This window comes from Lupinus angustifolius, chromosome LG18, assembly GCF_001865875.1.
Source record: "Lupinus angustifolius cultivar Tanjil chromosome LG18, LupAngTanjil_v1.0, whole genome shotgun sequence".
In the NCBI taxonomy this organism is placed as follows: domain Eukaryota; kingdom Viridiplantae; phylum Streptophyta; class Magnoliopsida; order Fabales; family Fabaceae; genus Lupinus; species Lupinus angustifolius.
Window position 1 is genome coordinate 5,343,192 of NC_032026.1, and position 15,078 is coordinate 5,358,269.

Sequence of the window (15,078 nt, forward strand, 5' to 3'; positions counted from 1 at the left end):
ACACCATAAAATCTCAAAAAATTAAAAGTAGTCTGATATGACACTTTAAAAACAACATACATAACAAAAATCCTAAATATTGCTGGCTCTAGATGGCCCTCTTATACCCAAAAGTGTAGTAGGCATACTTGCATCCTTCCTTTTATGAGTGGCAACCTAAAGATTACATAATTTTTCTATGTATCTTTACATGGTGAGGAAACTAGTTGTTCTTGCCTTGCAATTATATCAATCAACTTTCAACGTCTTCTCTAGGAAAATAGTGCTTATGTACCATTCTCCTGTAATCCGCACTAGATATATACCATGCATAGCTCCAATTAAAATATGCATTAAACAGAATATACAAAGCTCAAAACCTCTACTCTGCTGTAGCATTAGATGGTAAGGAAGCGGGTAAGAAATATTCTAGTCCCCTCCAAGAATGTAGTTATTTAAGTTGAGATCAAATGAAGCAAACATAGGATAGGAACAATGACGAAAAATAATTGATATTTAAATTATTATAACTGAAACATAATATTGGCAGTTTAAAAAATATGTTTCCAACCTTCCTTGTCATTCCAAAGTGCTGCAACAAGGCTATTTTGAGGACTCTCCAGGTTAGGCTCTGCTATAAAAAGCAAATGGCTCAGGCAAGAACAGAAAAGCAAAAACAAAACTCATAAACAGGAAGAACATACCTTCCAATAAACTTTAGATTGATAGAATGCGAGTTCTGCAATCGTAAGCTGAAGACCACTCATCCGATAAAAGAGAGACACCCATGAGTAGGACTGTAATAAAAATAATCATTTCATGTGGCATCTAGATATAAACAAAATGGTAAATCCTAATTGTAAATTTGATTTTGATACATGTTACACACAAATTCTCTATTGTTCGACAACTTATTAAATACCTGAAGGATGTCCAGCCAAATGTTGCCAAACTAGACAAATCGAGATGGAAGCACATTGTCTCAAACTTCACTTGGGGTGGCTTGAATGGATAGTCTAGAGGAAAACGTAATGAAAGTTTATAAGATAAACCTTCAAACACTGTTCATTTTCCACCTTCAATTGTACCAATACATGTAAAAATGCTCTCACCATCAGGAAGAGCAGATACTCCAAGATCCCCCAACTCATCTCCAGGAAAATTCATTAACAACATTTAGAGTAATTGTGAAAACATGATAACAAACTATAATGTGAATACAAATGGAAAGCAATTGTAACACTCTGGTTTCCAATTGTAACATTTAGAGATAAAAACAATTATATAATAATAGGATATAATAAGTAACTTCATAAAGGAAAGAAAATAACAATAGCATTAACTATGTAAAACAATTACCTTCGAGAAAGTATGATAGTAACAATAGCATTAACTATGTAAAACAATTACCTATGAGAAAGTACGATGGTTTAAAGAATGTTGTGTGGAATGCAAGTGAAAGGAATCCAATAAGGCCAACAACTATACATATCTTTATCAGGTTTATAACAATATCACCTAGTTTTTCTGGGACAACAAAGAATTTGGATACTCCCTGTAACATATGACATAAGCAAGAATTATGAGAAATCATATAAGTTTTAATTAATGAAAGTGACTATAATAACCAATATCATCACTACATTGCTGCTAAGGATGCTTTAAGCCCTGAAATGGTGTTCTCTGACCTTGCTTATCAAGAATATTTAACAGATTGCTCAAGAATATTATTCATTAAACCACCTTTCATGCCACAAAAATTGTTAATCTAACTGGTGAATGCACCAAACTTCCTTATCCAGCAAGGAGAATCATGAACCCTACAGGAGTGATAAACATGTTAGTTTTAGAAAAGGACTAAATTTTCACCTTCACACAGAACCAACCAAACTCTTGTACTTCTAATCATTACTTCCTGTAATTCATATATTTAATCATATACTAAGTCTTTTGGCTTTAGGTGCACAGAACAATCCATCCTTCATTGACAACATCATCTACATAATACATTATTTATGCTTGAGATGCTTCTATATAAAGATTATTGTGTACTATTCAACCAAAACCCTTTATTGTATTAATAAGTCTCTTATCCTAACATAAAGTCACATTATATGAAAGATTCATTTATAAAATAAAGAGAAAAGTCTCCTAACATCTACTTTTCCATCTTCAAAATTAGGAATCTGAGTCCATCCATTGTTATGTCAGCATATTTTGGTTTATAGAGATTATAGTATATTTATTTGACACCTTGTTTAATTAATATGTTGTAGTATCATGCTATCCATTTCCAAAGAAGGAAAAGAAAATGGGCGTGGTAGAAATAAAAAGCCAACGTATACAATGCGATACTTTCTCTAATAGTCATAGTCCATGTGGTAAATCAGGAAGCAATTCTTTACATAAGCATCATGACCTAAAAATAACCCATTCCTTTAACCGCAGAGTTCATCAATTTTTTTAACTTAACCATAGTCAACTTCAACCAGGAATTCAGTAAAAAAGTGCAACAATATAATACGTCAAAAGTGATGAATTAATCAAATGCAGCTACGAAGTGTTCATCATGGAACCATTTTAAAACTTCAAAGTCTAAAAGCACTTTAAACAACTTTGACAAAGGAAATAGAGAAAGGATACGGAAAAGCACACAACTTTAAGCAACTTTATGAATGAAAACTTTAAACAGAGAAATTGCAAACTTGAGAATGGAAAAGAAGAGAGAGTACATGTTTATTGTTGAAGCTTTCGTTTCCTTGCTTGGAAGATGCGTATAAATTTAGGATTGGAGAGTAAAAGAAGAATTTAGGTTTCCTTGTTTGGTGAGAGAACCATTCGTTTATTTGCTCCAAATAGATTTAGGATTTGGGAAAGTAATACTAATGGATAGTTAAAACCTTTCGTTTTTTAATTGAGTGGAGGTTTAGATTAAATAAAAACCTCCACTATATATTCACTTAATTGTTGGTCCATCTTATTTGATTTATTTGTGGATGTTTCAATAACCTCCACACAAAAACCTCCACAAAATACAAAATTTGATGTAGTGTCTTATGAAATCTTACATTAATATATTTGGTCCTAGCATGATACACATGGCTCTTTGTAAAGAATATAATACTCTAACTATCACAATATAGTGGAACTCCATCTTGTTCAATGTGTAATTCACTTACCAGCCCCATAAGTCATAGGGCTTCCAGATGTGAACCCATTTTGGGAAGGTACTTATGCACGACCTATCTTGGTTGGTGTTGGCCAAACTCACATTTGAATTGAGCCTTTTATGAATGAGTAAGTAACGAAATTGATTAAGTAAGATAAAATAAGATGGAGTAGAGTTCAGGTGATAGGCGCCACAATACTTGAGGTGTTAATAAGCTAAGGTGATGCTCGCGACAAGAACTTGGTTCTTGATAAGAACTTTTAATCTTGATTAAGCCAAGAAGGTTTGGAGAATGCACAATGCTCTCACTAGGAATTAATTCTCAATTCAATATGAATTATACTCATATTAACTTGTTTATTTCATAGTGAAAAACATACATATATAGGCAAGCCAAACTTGGCTCCCACAATTGTGAATAGACAAGGCATTAAAGGCCTAATTCATGGTAATCCAACATAGGATACTATTTGACACAAAAGTTATTCCTACCCATGCTTTATTTGGGTAACATGTGCCTAAATACAATCAAGACTAGAATTAAAGACATTAAACTATAAGAAAGAAATCATAGGATTATTGTTGATGCTTGTGAGCCCACAACATAGTGAAGTGAATAGAGTAGGATCCCTTGCCTCATTGATGTCACAGTTTAAGACATGAATCACATCGTGAAATTTGTGTCTTAACTTCAAGCTAAAGCTCCACGGTTGAAGAATGAACATAGATGGCAAAAGATTCCCTTTCCCAATTATAGTCCACGACTAGACTTGATCCTTCAATGACCACATGGTGAAATTGGAGTTAAGTCACCCTTAAATGTGTCCCACGACCTAGAATTGATGAGCATTGGATGTCATCCTTAAGAGTAGAAATTCTCTCGGTCAAATGAAGTTTCTTTGTGGGATAAGTAGCCAAGATTAGGATGTCGTTGTGATGTTTATGTTCATCAAGCCAAGCCCCCAACGGCTAGATTGTGTTGTTAAACCACCATTAATGATCACATTAAGGCCACTAACGTGCACTTTGAGATTCCCACGAGCGACTCTCCTCTATTAGCTCTGAATTTAAATTTAGAAATTTGTATGATGAATTGTGCCCAAATGATATAAGCTCCAATGGTCCAAACATGGTGTAAAGGCACCATTAATGCTCCATTTAAGCCACCCATGGTCATATTCATAAATCTCACGAGCATTTTTTCTCCAACAGCTCTATTCGTCTTTATTTACCTACCAAGTAACAATATACAAAGTTAGAGTGTCGTTGGTTCATGAAAAATAAAAGTTGGTCCAAACATTAAAGTGTTGATTACACTTTTAGGCTTGTTTTAAGTCCCATGAGCATTTTTTAAGATATTCATTACTTCTGGGCAGATTTATTAAATAAACTCGAAAATTAAATATGTTAAGTGTTGGTCAAAACATGGCTCACACAATTACTTTTAAAACAAAAATATTCAACACTAAATGTGTTGGCTAGGCCTGACTCAGTCAAGCTATGCCTAATGCCAGGCTTAGCATGCTAGGCACATGCGCCACTAACAGAAATCCAGGCCAGGACAGATTGGTCCAGCACTTAGTATGCCAGGATCCTTGTCTCAGTCAGATGCGCATATGCCTATGCCTCAGTCAGGCTTGGTGCCTGATGCACCTAGCCATATGCCACAGTCATATTTGGCGCCTTGGCCTGTGTCATGCGCATGGCCTGGTCCATTCTTGGCTCGGTCAGAACCATGGACCATGATGCAATTGAACATCTTTGCAACCCATTAGGCTAACTTTGGCTCACCATAATGGATCAACCCTATGAGTTGTCCAATGGCATTTTTAGCCCTTTTGCCCGTGCCTTAGTCATAGGGCCACTCATGCTTTTAAGGCCATCTTAGTCAATCTTGGTCTCATTGGGTAATGCATCACTTCCTTAGAAGATTCACCAACTACTATGTAATATGCATCAGTTGTGGACATATCAACAACAAACTGTAGTAAGATCAACACATAATTGGTCCCCTTGCAAGGGTGAAAACAAACCTTGTTGTGGAACTTCTACATCCAAGTCTCCTGCATAGTCCAAGTCAACATAACCAACAACTGAAAGCTTACTTTATTTGCAGTCAAACATGATACTAACACATGTAGTCCCCTTAAAATATCTGAAAATTCATTTGACTTCTTCCTAATGTTGTTTCCATGGTTTCGACATGTACTTGCATACTTATGTAACTACTTGTGTCAAGTCTGGTCTAGTACTAACCATAGCATATATCAAGCAACCCAGTATACTGGCATATGGAAATTTTGATATGTACTTCTTCTTTTCATCTATCTTTGGACACTGATCTAGGGAAAACATGAAATGATTTGCCAATGGAGTGCTTACTACTTTAGCATTGTCCACATCAAATATCTCTAAGATCTTTTCACCACAGCTTAGTTGGGAGAGCCATAATTTTGTAGCTCCCATGTCCCTGTGAATTTCTATCCCAAGAATCTTCATTGAAGCCCCTAAATCTTTCATGTTAAACTCCTTTTCCAACATGACTTCAACTCATAGATATCACTCAAATGGTAAGCAATAATCAACATATCATCAACATAAAGTAAAAAAAAAAGAGCCATCATCAAGCTGTCTCACATAAGCACAATAATCATACTCACAACGCTTGTAACCAAACTTCAACATATAAGTGTTAAAATGTGTGTACCACTGTATGTGAGAATGCTTCAACCCATGTAGAAACTTCTTCAACTTGCAAACAAAGTGACTTTGCCAAGCTGCACTAAACCCTTATGGTTGTGTCATGTAAATTTTATCATATAATTCATCATGGAGAAAGATAGACTTCACATTCATATGTTCTAAGTACATATCACGACTGGCTACCAAGGCAAACACTGCCTCTGATAAAAATGTGTCTCACCATTGGGGAGAAAATCTCAATGTAATCGACTACCTTCGGTTGTGAATACCCTTTTGCTACAAGACGAGCCTTGAACTTTTCTCCTTATTTTTTTTATATTGTTGGCTTCATCTTGTACATCTATTTGTACCCAATTGCACGCTTGTTTGGAGGCAATGGGATAAACTCTCAAGTTTGGTTCTTGTGTAAAGACTTCATCTCCTCTATCATGGCACCCATCCATTGTTCTTTCTCTTGACTGTTTATAGCCTCTTAAAAGCTACGTGGATCTCCTGAACTGATATGGAGAGCAACTAAAGCTATATCTTCAAAGCCATATCTCTTTGGAGGTTTGGTAGGACGTCTATCTCTGTCTCTAGCAAGTAAATACTCCTACACACCTAAACTCTCTACCTGATAATCATCATGTTCTTCACTTCAACTAGTGCATGGTTCATTGCCTTTATTCACTTGAACCATTTCATTGCTCACTAGAATCATATTTTATCTCAAAGTCTCTCCATTTGGCATGGGTATCTATATCAAAATTGTTTGTTTCAGCATGAAATCTTCATTAAACACAACATCTCTACTTAGCACCACTTTTCTAGAAATGGGATCCTAGAACTTAAACTCCTTCACACATTTGGTATATCCTATGAAGATACATATTTTTGACATGGGATCAAGTTTAGATCGTTCACCATTTGGCACATGTATATAAGCAGAACAACCAAGTATTTACAACATATTATATGATTGGGTTACCTGTTCATACTTCTTTTGCAACTTTACCATCCAATGAAGCATGTGGTGATTTATTGGGGACATATCATGTCATACTAAGGGCCTCTGCTCAAAATCCTTTGGAAAGACCAACGTTCATTCTCATACATCTTGTCCTCTCTATAAGAGTTCTATTCATCCTCTATACAATACCATTCTCCTGAGAAGTCTTCTTCAGTGAAAAGTGTCTCTGACTGTCATGTTCCTCACAAAATTTCTGAAATTGTGAGTCTTTGTACTTCATACTATTGTTTGACCTCAGATATTTGATTTTTATATCAGTTTGGTTTTCTACCTATGTCTTCCAAACCTTCAACTTGACAAAGACTTCTCACTTGTGCTTCAGAAAATATACTCAGACCTTGTGAGAAAAGTCATCAACAAAGGTAATAAAATATCTATAACCTCCTAGTGATGGTTCCTAAGTGGGTCCCATACATCAGTGTAGACATAGTCTAGAATGCCTCGAGTCCTGTGTTGGTCAGCCTTGAAACTAACTTGTGCCTATTTCCTCATCACATAATACTTACACAAATCTAGCTTGCATTTGTTGACTCCCCTCAACAGTCCTCTTTTGTATAGTCTGTCATGCCACTCACTAATATGTCCCAAATGCATGTGCCATAATGTCTCAAATGCATGTGTCATAATGTCCCTAAAGAAATCAAATTCTTCTTCAAATTTGGTATGTGCCTAACCTTATATAATGTCTTCACTACACCATCATCCATCACAATTCTGATATCTCTTATGCCAATAATAGAATATGCTTTATTATTTCTGAGATACACAAAATCAAATTTGTCTACCCTGTATGTGATGAACCATTCTCTGTTTGGTGTCATGTGGTGGGAACAACCAGTGTCAAGTATCCACTCATCTACATTATGATTTGATGATACAGATAGTAGATCACCTTCATTGTTGTAATCATAATCATATTTTTGTGCAACATTTATAAATGTAGATACTTCATTTTCCCCCACTGGCTTGCTAGGACTCCATTCATTGGGACAATCTCTTTTGTAATGCTTGATCTCTTTGCACTTAAAGAACTCTACTAGTGTTCTTCCCCTGAAATTTGGTATTTCCCCTTTGGCATGACCTCCTTTGTCTTGTCTCCTCCCACACGCTTGGCTCCATTTCACATATAGACCATCACCTTGATATCCTTCTCCTGCATTCTATCTTCTTTGAGTGTGAGACAAAAGTGCAGATGTGATCTCATCCAGTTTGATTAAGTCTTTCTCATATGTCAATGTTGTCACCAAGTGTTTATAGGAATTTGGTAAAGAACACAAAAATGTTATTGTTTTGTCCTCATCATCAACCTTCACATCAAGTTTCTGAAAGTCATTGATCACTTGATTAAAAGTGTTAAGATTTTGTTGCAAATCAATACCCTTCTGTATCTTCAGGACATAGAGTCTTTGTTTCAATATAACTTATTTGTTAGAGACTTGGACATGAACCGCTTCTCTAATGTCTCTCATACATCTGTTGGTGATGTCAAATCCATAACATGGTATATCACATAATCTTATAGATATAGCCATATGGTTCTCGCAGCCTTCTCCTTCAACTAGTAAGAATAGTAAAAGAGAATAAAGACAAAAGAATAACATAAGAAATTTGGTAACGATGTTCAACCAATTGTACTTGGCATCCATGAGCGTTGAGAGGCTACCACTATATCTTAAAAATAAGAATTTGTGTTTGTTTATTATTGTCTTTGTTACCTTACGTTTACATAATATAAATATATAGTTTCCTACAACGTTAGTTATATACGATTTATGTTAGGAGTGAGTTGTAGAAAAATCTTTTCTTAAATTTTAAAGAACATTTCAAGACTGGATAAGTAGTTTTAAGACTTTAATAAGAATTTTATAGAACATTTTAAAGAACAGTGGTGTATAATCAGAAATAGTTTTTTAATAAGAATAATGATAATATATGAGTGATGCAATAAGCTATTACTAAATCATATATTACTAATTTTTCTATAAATGACATTCACCACTTATAAACTAATTGTTGGTAAATAAAATATTATATTGTGACGTATATTACATTTTTTGTAGGTAAAAAGAATAATATATAGAATTCTTAGTATTTGAGAAAAAGATTTATGTACTGACAATGTATGAGTTTTATACATTGTTATTACATCATCTACCATTTATGTTTAATTATTGTTGACTTTTCAAAAAATATAATCCAAATAAATAGTAAATAATAGAGTACATGTGTATAAATCTTTACATTATCAATGTATAGATTTTATACTCTTAGTATAAATATATATCATTTTCATCACATATTCATTGAGGCACCCCACAACCAGTTATTCTCTATGTAGGGTGAAGTGCAAATACAAGCACACAATGCGAAATATACTAATATGATGATAGATTTAGATAAAATTCTCATATTAATGATTGACAATAATGACGCTAGCTAGTAGCTATGGTTGCAATAATGGAAGTTGTTATAGTGATAATGATTGTGATAGAAATGGAAATCAAAGTAATATTGTGAGAGACATATATGTTATCATATTATTTTATGTTACTTAAATGTGTCAGAATGTATGATTAACTATAAAATATTTAATAATTATTATTTTAATTTAAATATTTTTTTAGTTAATCAAAGTTGATGATATATAGAGTTGCACAAAAAGTAAGACATTAAATGTGTTCCCTAATATTGTGATGGCAAAAATGAGAATGACAACACTCCCATAGATAATATAGTAAGAGACTAGGGATGGAATGATTTATTCTTTGTATTATTTCTACTTATGAACAAAGTTTCATGCATTAACTTAGCGAGAGAAAAATATAGATATATAGTGGTTTTAATTTAAAGTGAAAAATGTTTTTCTAGAATCAACTTATTAATTCCTTGTTTTTCTGATTTTTTATGGATAATAAATAGTTAAGTTTTGGGAAGCAAAGTAGATAATGACATATACTTAAACATTTCATATCTAAGAAGGTTTATCAAAGAAAAGTTTTTTTAAAATTAAGTGATATATTCTAAATAAAGAAAAAATGTTTAGTCAAACGCATCTCATTAGAGATGACAAAATGGGTCGCCCAACCTATATCATTTGTGCCCACAAATGCTCGCAATAATTTATGCAGCATGGAGATGTCTATATTGTATTAACAGATAAAAGGACATGTTTTGTCAGATTTAAAATAGGCTAACGGGCGATATGTGGATATTGATAAGAAAAATATAAAAGAAACAAATTCATACAATTAAATAGAAAAATAAATAAATAAAATAGTTGTAGATAAACTTTTTTTTTTAAAACTTTGATAATTCATACAAGTTAAAAAAATCATACTATATTACAACTTTTTGAGACATTACATCATAATTTATTTGATATTTTTCCTTTTATTTAATACATCAAGTCCGCACGTCGCCCGTGTTGCCAATTAGAAATGCCCGCAGGTATTGAGGGTCGAGCAAAAAGGCAAATTTTGTATACCTTGCCCGCAAAAATTTGCAGACTGTGCAGCCCGGACTATGGGCTTTGTCCGTTTGGCCATCAATAAACCCGATGACTAAGGTCATCCAATGAGTTATTACATCGAGAGACAATTTCAACGACTGACATTGTGTCTAGTGAAAATTACATCCGATGATAAGTGCGAATAAAATCAAATCATATATATCTAAGACAAAAGTGTGTCCAACTGATAATGGTATCCAATAAACTTCGCGTCTAATGATATTAAATGTCTTCTGTTCAATCATGTATAGGAAGTTTTTCTTGTCCAATCACTTGAACTGAAATAATAGATTTGCACATTTATTATGAATAATTAATGTTTCAAATATTAAATATTTTATTTTTTAGTAAGAAATTTTTTGTAATTTTGAAAAATTAATTATCGTGTTCTCTATCAAACTTGTAGATGAAGAAAATGAATTTGGGCAATTAATAAAAAAATCAGAAACTCATATGAATACCACATGAAGTAATTTCCCCAATTTCGCTCGGTCAATGTTGTAGTACTTGGAATTTGACACTTTGCCTTCTTATCTGTTCAATCTGCTCAACAAGAGTGACTCCATTGAGTGGAATGTTGAACCACAAAGCTTGTTTACCTCTAACAATTTTATTGAGCAAATTGAGAATTTACATCAATGTCATGAGGAAAAAATATTTAATTTAATTTTCCCTATAAATTAAGTTCAATTTCACACTTAATAATACCTAGACTTCCAAACATCACCATGAGCATCCTTAACAATAACAATCTGAAATAAAGGCTCGATTGGGCAATTTAGCTTTGTAAAGATGGTTTCTCACAATACCTAAGATTTGAAAACCCTCCACCATTAATTGTTTACATCAGGTGGAGCCATTATCTTGACAAAATAAGTTGGTTTTTCTAAATTCTCAGAGGCATTAACAAAACCACCACCATCATCATAATCAACCTATGAGATTCTCAAAGGAACTAGCCTTACCTTTGCAAAAACTCCATTTGTTTCATAGCCTGAAAACAACTTCATTTCTGCAATATTACTGTAGAATGAGTTATGTAATCATGACGGAAGCCTCAAAATCAAGGTTGGCTTGTACATGTTCATGATGATAGTGAAACACTTTATTTTCACTAGTGGCATCTTCACCATGCTACTAGCACAAGCATGCCATAGTTGGCAATCCAAGATCTTTTACGCTTCCTTCATTGGCTTAAATAGAGAAGAGTAAGAAGCAAAATACGGTTTCAAGATCCTCATTGGTCATAAGCTGGTACTTTTATTTAGGATCTTCATTGGTTTCATGGAGGAGTAAGAATCAAAATACAGTTTCAAGATCCTCCGTAGAAGCAGCGTATAGAGCATTAACTATAGCTTCTTGTGAAGCTTAATGACTTCTTTTTCTCCTCAAAGACTTCAACATCACACATCCAACTCCTATTAGTGATTATTGTGACAACAAATCAGCCTTATACATTGCTGCAAACCCAGTTTTTCATCAGAGAACCAAGCATATAGAGATTGTTTTCTATGTGGTTCGAGAGAGAGTTCAAAATGATAAAATTAATCTTCTAACAATTGCTTCTTCTTCCCAAATTTTAGTTATATTCACTAAGTCTTCATCACCAGCATTATTCCATACTTTAGTTTCCAAGCTTGGCATGTTAGATATCCACATGCCAGCTTGTGGGGGACTATCAATAGCAACTAAGTTGAAGCCCAAAGCTTCATCAACAGAGCCCAATCAAAATGAATCCAATAATACTCAAAGCACTTCAAGTTTCTATTTAAGAAAGTCAGTTCGTTTTCTGTTTTTTTCTGGTATGCTATTTTAGTAGTATGAGTCATATATATGTATTTGATTCTTTCCTTAGAGAATCAACAATTAGAGAATATTTCCAATACTTTATCACTCTCCTTTCAATAATACACATGGGTATTTCTTCATATGGTTTCTACTTATTGTTGTTCATTTACATTCATTTGCCATCTTCAACATCTTGCATCAAGTCTTGGTCTCAAGCATGCCTTCACGATTTTGTTATCATCTCATTTCTTTACCATGGCATGTTACAACTTTTACATGGTAACATAGCACCTTCTATGAAGGTGTCTTTGCTCCGCAATTCCCTTTCAATCACTTTTATCATAAAACCATCATATAACCTTTCATTTCCCCTCTTCTTTTACTAAATGGCAAATCACAACCCAATTTTAGACCCTAAGAGTCCCTTCTTCATGCACCCTAATGAGAACCATGTTGCTATAAGCTAGAAGTATGGCACTAGATTCAAAGAACAAACTCTAGTTCGTGGATGGACCATTGCCCAAAGTAGCTGCAAATGACCCTCTATTTTCACCTTGGAAGAGATGCAACAACACCCTTGTGGTATCTTGGTTGAATCAAGCAATAGTGCAGAATGTCCTATCGATGGAAACATGTGCTGAAATTTGGGAAGATCTTCGAGAATGATATTATCAAGGTGATGTCTTTTATATCTCGGATTTAATTGGTGAAATTTACACTATAAAACAAAGGAAATTCCTCCATTGATGCCTATTTTACACAAATTAAGGGGTTTTGGCAGCAACTTGATAACTTTTGGCCAATTCCCTCTGCCTTTGTGAAATGAAATGCACTTGTACCTTAATCCCCATCATTCAAATCTATAGAGAGAATGACTATGTCATATGCTTCTTTAGAGGATTAAATGAGCAATTTGCAGCTGTTAGATCCAAGTTATGTTGATGAATCATCTCCCCTCCATAAATAAAGTCTTTTTCTGTTTTAATTCAACAAGAAAGACATATGCAAATGGATAATCCTAGAGTCTTGGTAAACTTTTCAATAACATAAACAACTCTAGTTATGATACTATATCAAGAGGGATGGGAAAAGGATATAGAGGTCAAACCTCTAACAGACCTGGAAGGAATGGTATTTTAGGAAGATCTTTGGGAGGTAAAGGCCAAAAGATATTTAGTTAATGCCAAAAGAATGGACATACTATAGACACATGCTATAAAAAATATGGATACCCTCACAATTATTTCAATTCAAGTTCTACAAAAAAATATGTTACATCATAAAATGAACAATCACATGAGGATGGGGGGTTTGCCACCGAAACTCCAAAGCAAGCATCAGATGGATACAATTCAAACTCATCTTTTACACCAAAAGAACAACAATCCTTAAGATCTTTGCTAAATTAGTAGAAGCACACTGCTAATTATATAACATCTAATCCTTCCAATTCATATGCCAAGAATCCAGGTAACCATTTAATACTATCATATGCAACCAAAGATAATTCTTGGATCCTGGTAATGAACAATATATTACACATTATTCATAACCTTAATTTAGCATGACTGATGATTTTTGGACTAAGTTCCTTTGGTAATGTATCACAACTCTTGAGGTTTTGTTATTAATGCATTTTCGGTTTCTTTATTGTTGATTTCTTCTATCTTATTTCTGAATATGGTTTGCTTAATTCCATTGCGTAGAAACTAGTTGGTTGAGTTTATCTTCGCTTAGTTGATTTACTCTCTCTAGTGCATGAATGCATAGTTTGTGTGAATTTGTTAATCGTTTCATGCTTATACTGATTTCGCCTAGTTTGAGGTTTAGGTTCTGGAACTTTGAATTGATTATCGCTTAGTTAATTGATTCTCAACAAATTCGGAAGTTAATGGTTGGAATCTGAAAATAATCTTTTGAAACCGAGGATTGAGTTGTGAACAAACAAACCAAAGAGATATAGCCATTTTATCATATTGTTATTTATTGTTTCTGAATTTGCTTATTGTTCATACTAATCCAACAACAAAACCCTCCTTTGTGTGTGTGAGTATAAGGTGTTTAAATCTTTGCTTGAAAGATAATCTTGGGAAACGACCTAGGAGTCACTTCCTAGTACTTCAATTCTTAATTGTTATATTATTTGCATCGGGTACGGACTCGATCATCTGGACAGTGGAGCAACATATCATGTTTGTTACTCATTGTCTCAATTTCAGTCTTACGGTCAAGTCAAACCTAGATCAATTACATTACCAAATAGGAGACAAGTTGTTGCCCATTATTCAGAAACTATGATGTCTTCTACCCATTTCTATCCTACCAATATCTTGTATATCCCAACCTTTAACTTCAATCTTATTTCATTTCTAAACTTACTTCTTCTCTACCTTGTAATCTAATTTTTTCAAATGTTGGCAGCACGATTTAGGATCCCCACTCATTGAAGATAATTGGTGCCGCTGACATGAAAGGAGAATTATATGTTATGGTATCATCTATTTTGACTCAACCAAAGCCTCACAACGTTAATGCCTATGCTAGGTATATTCATTGTAACCTTTGGCACTCTAGGTTAGGCCATTTATCTCATGATAAGCTATTAACTATGTAGAACACTTACCATTTTATACATTGCAATAGAACTAATGATCTTTGTGACATTTGTCATAAAGCTAAACAAAAAAGGCTTCCCTATACTGATAGTAATACTAGATATGCTTGTATATTTGATCTCATACATATGCATATATGGGGAACTGTTTCAAGTCCTTCTACTTTTGGACATAAATATTTTTAACCATTGTTGATGACAAAAGTAGGTTTACTTGGATCTACTTCATGAGACTTAAATCTGAAACTAGGCATCTTATAAAAGATTTCATTCAACATTTTCAAACTCAGTTTTCTTGTAAAGTTAAA

At 33.7% G+C, this 15,078-nt stretch overlaps 1 long non-coding RNA gene across 4 annotated transcripts; it reads right to left on the reverse strand.

Moving 5' to 3' along the window:
- On the reverse strand, positions 1-2,830 carry LOC109332446. 4 transcript variants are annotated; one of them, XR_002105903.1, is made up of 5 exons: positions 2,712-2,830; positions 1,623-1,799; positions 902-1,534; positions 684-776; positions 1-610 (listed from the first exon to the last, which is right to left on the reverse strand). It is a non-coding gene; the product is annotated as an uncharacterized LOC109332446 (long non-coding RNA). The 4 variants fall into 4 exon arrangements; XR_002105902.1 differs by having other exon boundaries at positions 902-995; positions 1,092-1,799; XR_002105904.1 differs by having other exon boundaries at positions 1-293; positions 551-610; positions 902-1,799.